We start from the raw sequence: 12,662 nt of genomic DNA, 5'->3' as shown, positions 1-12,662 counted from the left end.
TCAGGCCAACGATTCAACTGTTGGGGTAGCAAGACAATTTGGTTTCTACGTCATCGTTGTGCCGACACTGCCTATTATGACTATGCACCTAGTGATTTTTATTTGGCTGTTGCAGAATGCGATTCACCACTTGAAAACACTGTATATGATATTGCTTCAAATAGATAAATTGAAAGACGCAAATTTCACAATATGAATGCAAATAGTATCATTGACTATACAAAGAGATATGATAAGAGTGAAGTTACATTGTAGTGTAGAAAATGTAACCCTGACTTTGCAGCCAATCAAGATCAATATACAGTGAATTTAAATTATCTACAAGCATTAGTGGTTCTCGACAGTTGCCTATGCACAGAAGAAGAAGAAATATAAAGTGTACATTATATTTATTATAAAGTGAAAATGTACATTTTTTATATCAATAAGCAAATTTACATACATTTTTAAAACACTTTACTCGTTGGGCACTATATATAATGATGATAAACCTCGCTTTTGCCCTTATTTAAATAAAACACCTTTAAAACAATTGAAACCTTAATTGAATCCCTACACCCCACAACTGAATCTGGTTTTCTAACAGTGCAAGAATTCTATCTACATATTCATGGATAATTTCTATAGGGTCAAATACAAAATTACCCCCTATAAGCGAATTAAAACGATCCCCAAAAGTCGCAGTGTAAACGACTATCTTATTTAAAATTGAATTTGACAGTTGGAATTCTGGAATTGTTATAAATCGGGTATTGTCATCCTCCTCCTCCCCCTCTTGTATATTATCACCACCCTCCCCCCCATTGTTCATCAATAGGGTTCTTCGAAGCCATTTCATCCTCCTCCTCCCCCTCTTGTATATTATCACCACCCCCTCCCCCACAATGTTTAATAATAGGGTTGTTCGAAGCCATTTCATTAGTTTGAAGTGTGTTCATGTAATCTGTGGGGGGAGGGTTCCCTGTTAATTTCCGGGTAAAATCGTCTAAAAGCTGCAAAGCGTATGGAATTAGCAAAGGTAAGTCCCCCTGCTCAACTGCGCTACTATCTACATTAAAATAATTAGTTAAAAAATCATCGATATTATCTGGAATTTCGTTAATGATACCATTCCATGGTGAATTGTTGAAAATGAAATCACAGGTGCGTCTTCTTCTCCAACTGACAAGCAGGGGGAAATGGCGAATATGGAACCAATGCAACCTATAAAAGAAAATAGCTTATTTTCAAAGTGTCTAAATCACCCTGTTTTTTAAAATTGGATTATTATTTACGTATTATTTAAAACGCGCTTAGTAGTAGCAGCAGTATGCAAAAAGTAGCATTTGGTTAATTCACTGTTTCCTACTCTATATATTCTGAAAGTTCCAACTTAATATAAGATATTTACAACCTAGAGGACGACATAGTAGGTTTTGATTTTGTTCAAACAACCCCTCAAAAAGTTTCATAATAATACTCTATCTGCTTTGAAAAAAAAACAGTGTCATTACTTGATTTGAAATGGATAGCCTATTACTTTCATACCATATCCTCTCATGATACACAACTCATTCCGATAGAAAATTGTTTTTATAACATTTGTAGAAGAAAGATTAAGCATTCGTTAATAAAGCAGTTTATATCGCAAAGATTTTGCTACTTACTATGGGGAAATTATGACCGGGATATAGTGCCTTTTTTGGCTTCGCTAAGAGAATTCAGCTGGCTGAATGTATGCAATATTTAAACAATTCAAAGGGAGAATGTTATATTTTATCAGGTTGAAAAAATAGTAAAAAATGTCTTCTAATATCTCTGACACGCTTTTACTGTGTTGAAAAATGATAAAAATGCTTACATTTTTATATTCCGGCTGCAGTTGAGTGCCGGATGGTCCTGGCAAAGCATGATGGAGGAAAGCTGGGACGTTGATGTCCGTTTCTTGAATAGATGTGGTGGCGGTGGCGATTTCACTGGCTTGTACAGATGAGCCAGCGGTGTTCACCATCCTGTGAGCACCCACCTATTCTCTTTTCAGTTTTTGACCAGACTGTATTGCTGCCTGCATGGAGGACACTGGGCGCTGGTAAAGCATGGCCCTGGATGGCTCAGCTATCTCCAGTTCTCGTATTGGAGTAGCGCCATTAGCCTTAGCTATCTTTTGAGGGGGACGCCGGCATTCTTCAAAGTTGTCCTTAAAAAGAAGAAAAAATTTAGTATGGAAAACCGATTCCCCTTTTTTACAGAAGAAAAATTAGTACCCCCGCTTCATCAAATCCAATACAATGATTTAAAATATAGATCTCAAAATATTCAGCCATAAATACGGTATAATTAAAAGCTAACCAAACACTAAACTTCAGTATTGCGTGTTGGAATGACCACATTAGTTTTCTTGTCAAAGGGTATGCATGTCTGCACAATGAATCGCCCCCCTTACTTTTCACGCGAAGAAACAGTTTGTTTTCACCTTACAGAGAAGGTGTTAGAAGCGAGGCATTGCCCCTTCCCCCCCCCCCCATATAAACATTGAGTACTCAAAATGGAAGATAATAATTTAGATAGTTCCGTAGGCTATAAACCCACAGCGTTAATACAGTTCCAGTCTATAGGCATTAAATTAGATAAAAAAATGATCGTTAACCCAGCGAATAGGCCTAAAATTTGCGATCATAGGTAAAAATGCTATTCAATTTTCACTTAATATAGACTTCATGTAACCCCACTCCCCTAAATTAAAGACTTCTTTCTAGCCTTGTGTATCAAATTTAAAAAACAATAGTTTTCACGCCCCCTCCTGGGAATATAAAAGAAAATTTATCGAAAGAAAGCTAGAAAAAAGGAATAATGGCTCTCGTTTTCCTTTGAGACATTTCAAGATTTATCTAAAAAATATGCACTCTAGAGGGCTGTTCGCACACCCCCCCCCCTTTTACATCATTCCCTCCCCCCTTTTTACATAATGTTCTAAAAATATTTGTTAGGCATTAATTTTGGAAATAACTCGTTTCCCTCTTCCATAGAGGTTAGAAATATGCAAACCCGCAAGCTTAATTAATAGCAATCTCTTTCTGCGTGAAACTATTTTTAATTTGACGGGAAAAAGTACCATTTTTTTCAGCGGAAGCTCTGATATCCAAATTCATAAGGATTTAGCAAAGCCGGATGTACTTTAAAGGGTTCAATAATTACACCTGTTTAAATCTTTGCGGAAATGCTTAAGTCAAGTTAGCGGCTTAAATGGAAACAGTATATTAATAGCTAAGGATTGACAAAAAGTTGGCTGTCATTTTTAGGTAAGATACAGAAAAAATAAATTTATCAAAAACAGAATTATTTCCAATGAAAGAATTAAGGTCGTAAACAGGGGGAGGGGGGGAGTTACATGGTAAAAAAGAGTGTATTTTACGCTTTCTCTCGACCATAAACATCATATAGTGGAGTTTGTATTGTGGGGGAGGGGTTATACCCTGAATTTGAATTTACTGGAGGGGTGACTATGTAAAATTATTTTATTTAGAAATAAACTAGGAATATTTACCAAACAGAACTCGCATTACAAATCGACGTAGCAAAATTGTCAAACTCATCAATATTCAATGCTTTATCCATGATGTCTTAAAACAGTATGATAATTTAACCTCAACGCATGTCCGTTACATACAAAATATCAAGGGCGAATTGTGATGTAATGGGAAACCTTACGTAACTTTCATGATTGACTTAGAAAGAGACACGTGATCCTGTTCCCGTTAGAATCAATAATTCACCGTCAGATTATGTAATCAATTTCTCAGAAATCCAGTTCCCCTCGAATGGATCAATACATTACCCCGTTAGAATTCAATGAACATGTGCAAACTTCGTCCCGGAGTCATTACACCTAGAAACAACAAATAAATCGACCTTGAAAAAGGGGTCATTGACCCGTTAGACTCGATCAATAATCCTTGAACAAATTATTTGTACGTTCAGCGTTAGACTCAATTATAGATGGCAGCAAAGTGTTCGTCTCGGAACTCATGATAGGTCCCTACTAATTTGCCCCATCTAGACATTGTGGAACACATCCCTCCTAGACATTCGTGAATCGACACCCCCTGACAAAAGGCAGATGTTCTCTAGCTTTAGAAGCCCCCCTTTCTCTGTTCTCAAATAACAGCCAAAGATTTGGGGATAGGCTGAGTAATCCCGGAGGAAAAGGATTCATCTCCGGAGGAGTTCTGCAAAATTAGGGAAACTGGACCGTAGACATGTTTTCAAGGTAATGAATCATCGTGACCTAAACTAAAAGGTTTGTATAACATTTATTAACTATACAGGATAGGAAAAATAATGTTTTTATTTTCTTTATGGGAGAAGCTTTTTGGTACAAATTTAAATGAAACTGTATGCTGTCGAAAATTAGAGTGTGCAGTTAGAAATGTTGCTAATTACATTATTATCTTGGTTCCATTGCAACTGAACCACCGTGTAACTAAACCCCAAGCAACTGAATCACCATGCAACGGAACCACCGTGCAACTGAACCACCGTGCAACCGAACCACCGTGCAACTGAACCCCCCTGTGACTGGACACCCGTGTAACTGAACCCTCGTGCAACTGAACCCCATTTAACTGAGCCTTCGTGTAACTCAACTTCCGTGCAGCTCAACCCCATTTAACTAAACCCCCGTGTAACCGAACCCCCCGTCCAACTGGACCACCGTGCAACTGAACCAACATGCAACTGAACTACCATGCAACTTAACCACCGTGCAACTGAACCCTCGTATAACTCAACTCTTTTGCAAATCTACCACCGTACTTAGATTGGCTAGAACAAAAGTTAGAATCTTTATATGTTCGAAGTTGCTGGAATTGTTTGCTTTTTGGAGTCATGATATAAATGACTGTCAAGATGATTAATAAAAAAGCTATGTTTCGTTGTCACAATAACAAAGAAGATCAGACTTCACAAACTCTAAAGCCAGATTTGTTTCTCATTTTTATGTCTGTTAATAGGGCTCCCCATCGCCCTGTCACTGTCTTTGGGTCTAAACGTTTAGCCCCCCCCCCCTCTCTCTCATGGAAAAGCTCTCCCCTGGAAAATACCCCCTCGCTGAAAAAATGGTTTTCCAAATTTGAATATTTTTTTTGGGTTCTGTTATTTTTTAGTTTAGCTGAGAAGTGCTAAGGAAAGTGGAAAAGAGGACTTTATATGTAAGTCACCCCCCCCCCCTCCGTGTAAAAATTTTCTTATCATGGAAAATTCTCCAGAAAATCCTCCCCCCCCCCTTCAGAAAACTCCCTCCCCATGTCCGTATTTTTCCCAGCAACAAACACTATCTGTAAGCAATGGACAAGTTACAAAACTTAAAAAGGTACTTAAACATCTGCAATGGGGTTCTCTGATTGTTTTGTAGCTAGGGAGAAAGGGGGATACCTCAAAGGGTGCATTTTAATACCAAAATTTCTCAGCTCTCATTGAACCTTCGGATAAATACAGAATTAGCTCTAAGGGAGAGACGAGAGAAGGATGGAGGTAGAAATAGTTTTATAATCCCTAGGCAGTTCTGTTTTTTTTCATTAGTCGAAAGTGATAAATAACCAAAGGTTAAATAACTATGCATCAAGGATTCATAACCCCTAGCCCCTGGTGCAAGGGCTGTTAGTTTTGCAAGTTGTCTTTTGTTAACATACAAGGTGTTAACAAGCATGACACCTTGCATGGGCAAGCATGGAGCTTAAGGTCAAACCTTAGGGAAATGTCAAGAAGAATGCCAAACACAATCATTTTTTTTTTCTTTTTGGTTGTGAAAAGGAAATACCAGCAATATCTACAATGGCTGATGGTATCAGCCGTATCAGCCGTCACTTGGTATCAGCCGTCACATCGTTCGGAAAATGTTTAGGAGCATCTTCAACTAAATTAATATGTGCATCCAATTTTATAAGACGATGTATTAGCAATGTGTCGAGAACAGCTGGGGGAATAAACCTGAGACTATGAAGTTTAAACTTTCAGGGCAAGTTGAAGAATATTGAAAAAAAGGATGGGGTGCAACCAGTCCCTCTCCCATATCCTTTTTAGCTGCAATCTCCTCAAAGACATCTGACCAAACTCGTTATATAGATTCACAAAGGTCAAATATTTTCAACACATATGTTTATTGCTTAACGTTCAGAAAGGTATGATTCATCTGAAAAAAAAGAAGAAATAAATCAGCTTTAATATATTGTGACGTCAGATCTTCTTTTTTTTTGAAAAAAAAGAAAGCTTTGAATGATCTTGACAGGCGTTTATATCCTGAATTTAAGAAACAAATAATTCCAACAAGAATGAACATGTAAAAATTGTAACTTGTGTTTAACCAATGATATTGCCTCGTATTTTTAGAATACTTAAAAATGAGTTCAGTGGTTCAGTCGCAAGATGGTTCAGTTAAACGAGAGTTCGGTTTCAAGATGGTTCAGTTGCACGGTGGTTCAGTTGCACGGTGGTTCAGTTCCACGGTGTTTCAGTTGCACGTGGGTTGGGTTATACAGGGGTTCAGTTGCACGGTGGTTCAGTTACACACATACCTAGCATCTTTAAGCTTGGTGTATTGAAACAATTTTCCTATTAATCACACACGGTTTATTTCACCTCCTAAGAAATTTGAATGTATCTGCCCCTGCAAATGTGATGAGTATTCCAAGGAGTAGAGGAAGGGCTATTAATTGGTCTATTACTTTTAATAGCACAACTGGCTATTAAAATTAAATTCTATGATTTTGTGCATAAAACAAAATATAATATGCTAGATTAAGGTCCCACGACTGTTCACCTTTGTCCCATGGGCTTTTATTGATACAGCGGATAAGAACAAATAAGATTAGTTTTCAAAGATTTCGATTCTCTCAGTTTCAGAATATTTGGCAAAGAGTCTGTTACAATAAAGAAAAAACTAGACATGTCTGTTAAGGATCATGTTGTTTATAGCAAGAAAGAATTTGTCGAACCTCCTTCAGTTCCAGTTCACAAGCGACTGTTAGATTCGTTACAGAAGAACCTTGATCGGGTTGCTGATACAGAATGGATTGTGAGTTAATGCTAATGCTGTTTTACCTTGGATTTTGTCTTCGCTTTAGAACTTGAAACTGACATGTGAATATTATATTTATCAACTATAGTTTATTACTCATCATATCCATCATAGCTCACCATAACTCGCCATAACCATAACTGGTGTAACATATTTTAGTACCTCTAAACCTGAACTCTACGCTCTCACAGGGGCGTCAATTAACTGTATTGAAGTGGAGGGGCATTTTTTTTTCATTATTTAAAATAAAGATTTAAGATACATTTTTCTAAGTCAAGAGGGGGGAGGGGGGAGTATTTTGTCTTTTTTCGATTTTTTTTCTGTTAGAAAGCACCAAGTAAAATATGTTATCGAAATCCAGAAGAAGAATATTCAAGGATGCGATGATTGCTGATATTCTCCAACCTATCTCCCCTAATTGATGCCTCTGTACTCTCGAACAAGGTCATGTATTAAGCTTCCTTTATTGCTTGCGTAGTGTCACAAGTAAATGCAATTTCGACGATTAAGCTGTTTCTGGCTTACTGAGGAAGTTTGAATCATTGATAAGTCTCTCAAATGGGGCCTCTTCTGATTTTGGGTACAGTCCATGGCTCCAGACAAGGGCAACCACTGGGATGAGCTTAAAGTCTAAGCCCCCCCTCCAATGAAATGAAGAAGATAGAGTGAGAGGATATTTTAAGCGAGAGGATATTTTCATGCAGGAAGTTTCTATGGGGAAGGGACATTGCTGTGAAGGGGTGCCGGACTTCCCAGCATTATTAAAAAAAAAGATCAGAAATTAAATTAAAAAAAAACAAGTTTTTCAACTGAAAGTAAGGATCAACATCAAAACTTAAAACGAACAGAAATTTATACGTAGGGCCTATGATTAGATTCACCCCCTTGTTAATATTTCTCTTTTTACGCTAAAGTTTTTTTAGTACTTTCATAAGAGTTATTTATTCTAATTAACGGCTTTTATGATTAAGGGGTCATTCTTAAAGAATTGGAACAAAATTTGAAGTTTATCGTAAACAGCAAGGTATTGGCTAGGGGGCGAACCCCCTAATATACGTAATGATAATATATGAACATAGAAGTTCGTTACGCAAGTTAATTCGTAAGTTACGTAAATAAATTTAAACAACTTTCAAGAAAGCCATTTAACCAAAAAAACTAAACTAATATGCAAATTTCGTTTTAATTATTCATGTACGGTGAGCCAAAATTAAAATCTCTATTAATTCAAAAACGTTCAAAAATTAAATAAAAAAAGTTTTCCTTTTAACTGAAAGTAAGGAGCGACATTAAAACTTAAAACGAACAGAAATTACTCCGTATGTGAAAGGGACTGTCTCTTCCTCAATGTATCGCTCTGTACGCTAAAGTTTGACTGTTTCTCACAACTCTATTTTTTAAAACAATAAAAAACTTTAGCGTAAAGAGCGAGGCGTTGAGGAGGGGACAACCCTTTTCATATGCGGAATAATATCTGTCCCTTTTAAGTTTTAATGTCACTCCTTACTTTCAGTTACAAAAACTTGTTTTTTTATTTAATTGGAGACAAAGGACAAGGTAATAGTAGTGCTATATTTTGGAAAACACTTTTTTTGTCATTAAAAAATCAAGGAAATAAAATTCCCTCCCATATTTTCAAAATAACTTTTTTGCATCGTCATTTTAGCATAAAGAACGAGGGTTGAAAAAGACACCCCCCCCCCCCCCTCAAATACAAAACAATTTTTTTTTTTTTTAAGTTTTAATGTTGATCCTTACTTTCAGTTGAAAAAACATAGTTTTTTAATATAATTTTTGATCGTTTTTCAAATCATGCCAGGAAATTATCTCCCCTATGAAAAATCTTACCCTGGAAATCCCCCCAGAAAATTTCCTTCCCATAGAAATTTCTCCCAGTGGATCCTTCTCCCCCATAGAGTCCCCCCTCCCCAAAAAATCCTTATATTTCCCTTTAACAGACATTATATGTGAACAATGGGCAAATTTTGTAGCTTATAGATAGGGCTGTATCCAATATTTTTTCTGAGGGGGGGGGGGCGAGTGGGTTCACAAAATAGTTTTTTAGGGGGAGGGGGGTTACAAAAACAAACTTTGAAAAACGTATTAAATATTTTTTATATTCATTTTGTTACGTTTTTTACGAGTCGGACAAATATTTCGGGGTAGGGGGGTCAAATCCCTTAGTCCCCCCCTAGATACGGCCTTACTTACAGCCCTTTCCCCAGGGACTACGTGACTCATGTGATACCAAAAGGCACAGCTATTGAACCTTTCAACTATGCTGAATCAAATGGCTATCTCAGAATTTTGATCAGATGTCTTTAGGGGAAAATGGGTGTGGGAGAGGGGCTAGTTGTCCTTCAATCTTTTTGACCACTTAAAGGGACACTAAAACTTTGATTTCCGATCAAAAAATCATTTCCCGATATTCTAGGATCACTGGTTTGATATGACCATCCCTGAAGAAAACAAAACAAGCAAAACAAACACCAAACAAACACACATGCATCATCTTTCTTTTAGCAAAAAAAAGCAAAAATCCACATTTTTATATATTAATCAAAAAACTTTTTGCACAAAATAAACTTTACAAAAAAAGCAAAGAACTCATTTAAACCAAAAATGAGCAAAAATAGAATCAAATAATCTACCAAGCATACAACTACCACAAATCAGTATCAATAAATAAATGAAACCCAAAACAAAAAAAAAATAAAATAATTCAAACTCAAAACGAGCAGAAATTAATCTCAGAAGGGTTCTAAACCATATGCTCTCTAAAAGCCATAATATAATTTGTACTTTACTGAAAAAATTCAAATGAATTACTGTAAAAATGTGCGTTGTCAGTTTAATACACATATGCTGATATTTATTCCTTAAAATCTTAAATAATTTTTGCTTTCTTAAAGTTATAAGTGAAAACATTTAAAGAATTTTATTCAGTAAAGTACAAATTATAATCTAGCTTTTAGAAAGCATAGGGTTTAGAACCCTACTCAGATTAATTTCTGCTCGTTTTGAGTTTGAATTATTTTAATTTCTGTTTGTTTGGGACAATATGACGTGTGTGTAGGGGTGAGAGGGTAGCTGCCCTCTGATCACTTTGGCTCTTAAAAAGAGCACTAGAGCGTCTGATTACCAATCCAATGAGCCCCCTTTGAAGTTCAAATGGCCACACCTTCTATAAAAACACTATATGTCCCCAGGGTACAACTAACAACCCTTGCCCTGACGGCTGGGGGGATTTGTCATCCTTAAAAACTTAATTTCCAGACCTTTCTGATAGGCTTAACATAATGGCTACATCAAAATTTTAATTGGAAGTATTTGAGGAAATGATAGGCGTGGAGGGAGACATTTGCTCTCTGATCACACTTGACTAATGAAAAAGGCACTAGTCCTCTCAATTTCCAATTGAATGAACTCTTTTTATAGCTTCTACGGCAGAACTTTCTATAAAAACGTCATAACCCCAAGGGGCATAATTTACGACCCTTTTCATGAAGGCTATGGGGGGGGAGGGTTGTCAACCTCAAAGACATAATTTCCAGACCATTCAACTACATTGAACAAAATGCCCATATCAAAATGTTGATCGGAAAAGATTGGGGAAATGATGGGCGTTGGGCGGGGGATTATCCCTCTGAGTACTTTCGACTATTAAAAAGGACAATAGCCCTCTCAATTTCCAATCGAAAGAGCCCTTAATGAAGTTTTTACGACAACACTTTCTATTTGATATTATATGCCCCCAGGGCATAACTTACAACCTTAGCCCTGAGGGCTGTTGGGGGTTGTCATGCTCAAAAACATAATTTCCGGACTCTTCAACTACGTTCAAAAAAATTGCTATATCAAAATGTTGGTCAGAAGTGCTTGGGGATATGATAAGCATAGGGGAGGGGGGAATTTGCCCTCCGATCGCTTTTGACTATTAATAAGGACACTACCCATCTCGATTCCCAATTGAATGAGTCCCCTTTGAAGTTCCTATGAAATCGCTGGCAAAGACCTAAATTCAAGAACTTTCAACTACGTTGAACAAAATGTCTATCTCAAAATTTTGATTGGATGTGTTTGGGGAAATGGAAGGCTTGAGAGGGGCGTTAGTTGCCCTCGAAGTTTTCAAAGTTTCTATTATAGCACTCTATAAAAACCTTATAGGCCCCCAGAACATAACTTACGACCCTTGCCCAGAGTGTGTGAGGGGGGGGGGTTGATCATCCTCAAAGAAATAATATCCAGAACTTTCAAAAACGTCAAAAAATGGCTATCTCAAAATTTTGATTAGATGTGTTTGGGGAAATGATGGGCGTGAGAGGGAGGTTAGTTGCCCTCCAATCAGTTTCGACTAGCCTATTAAAAAGAGCACTAGCCCTTTCAATTTCCAATTGAATGAGCCTTTTGGAAGTTCTACGACAACATATTCTATAAAAAACCTTAAAATGCCCTCAGGACATAACTTACAACCTTAGCGAATGATTTATTAGCGACTTACAACCTTAGCAATTTCCAATCGAATGATTTATTTTTAATTTTCTGCGACAACGCTTTCTAAAAAAAAAACTTGCCCCCAAGACATAACTTATAACCCTTACCCTGAGGGCTGTGGGGAGACTTTCATCCTCTAAAACATAATTTCCGGACTTTTTAACTACCTCGAACAAAATGGCTATCTCAAAATTTTGATTGGATGTGTTTTGGGAAATGGTGGATGTGAGAGGGGTGTTTGTTATCCTCTAGTCACTTTCGACTATTAAAAAGGGCACAAGTCCTTCAAATTTCTAATCAAATGAGCCTTGTTTGAAGTTTCTACAACATCATTATCTATAAAAACCTTATATTCTCCCAGGGCATAACTTACAACCCTTGCCCCGAGTGCTCTCAGGGGGTTATCATCCTCAAGAACCTAATTTCTAAAACTTTTAACTACGTTGAACAAAATGGCTTTCTAAAAAGTTTGATTGGATGTGTTTGGGGGAAAAATGGACGTGAGAGGGGGATTAGTTGCCCTCAAATCCCTTTCGACTATTAAAAAGGGCACTAGCCCTTTGAATTTCCAATCGAATGAGGCCTGTTTTAAGTTTCTACGACAAAACCTTAAATGAAAAACTTATATGCCCACAGGGCATAACTTATAACCCTTACCCTGAAGGCTATGGGGGGATTTTCATCCTCAAAGATATAATTTCCGGACCTTTCAACTACTTTGAACAAAATGGCTATCTCAAAACTTTGATTGGATGTGTTTGGATAAATGGTGGTCATGGAAGATAGTTGTCTTCCAATCACTTTTGACTATTAAAAAAGGCACTTTAAAAAAGCCATTTCAATTTCCAATCAAATGAGCCCTTTTTGAAGTTTCTACGACAGCGCTTTCTATAAAAACCTAATACGCCCCCAGGTCATAGCTTAAAACCCTTGCCCTCAGTAATGTGGGGTGGGGGGGGGGGGGTTGTCATCCTCAAAGACCTAATTTCCAGAACTTTCAACTACGTTAAACAAAATTGCTATCTCAAAATTTTGATTGGATGTGTTCAGGAAAAAGGTGGGCGTGAGAGGGGGGTTAATTGTCCTCCATTCACTTTCGACCATTAAAAAGGGCAAT

The 12,662-nt window shown here is 37.1% G+C and overlaps 1 protein-coding gene and 1 pseudogene across 2 annotated transcripts in view; one reads left to right on the top strand and one right to left on the bottom strand.

Annotated features, from left to right (window-relative positions):
• LOC148956008 (uncharacterized) overlaps positions 1-12,662 on the bottom strand; it is a 488,643-nt gene that overhangs the window by 78,013 nt on the left and 397,968 nt on the right. The gene's annotated exons all lie outside the window — the stretch shown is intronic.
• The window catches only part of LOC148956011 (uncharacterized), a 91,543-nt pseudogene continuing 85,786 nt past the window's right edge, over positions 6,906-12,662 (top strand). Inside the window, exon 1 of the transcript XR_016141775.1 lies at positions 6,906-7,048. The product of XR_016141775.1 is annotated as an uncharacterized LOC148956011 (transcript). The remainder of the gene's footprint in view (positions 7,049-12,662) is intronic.

This window comes from Artemia sp. Qi Xiang Cuo, chromosome 1 (assembly GCF_049724085.1).
Source record: "Artemia sp. Qi Xiang Cuo chromosome 1, ASM4972408v1, whole genome shotgun sequence".
Taxonomy (NCBI): Eukaryota; Metazoa; Arthropoda; class Branchiopoda; order Anostraca; family Artemiidae; genus Artemia; species Artemia sp. Qi Xiang Cuo.
This window is presented reverse-complemented; position numbering and strand designations above follow the sequence as displayed.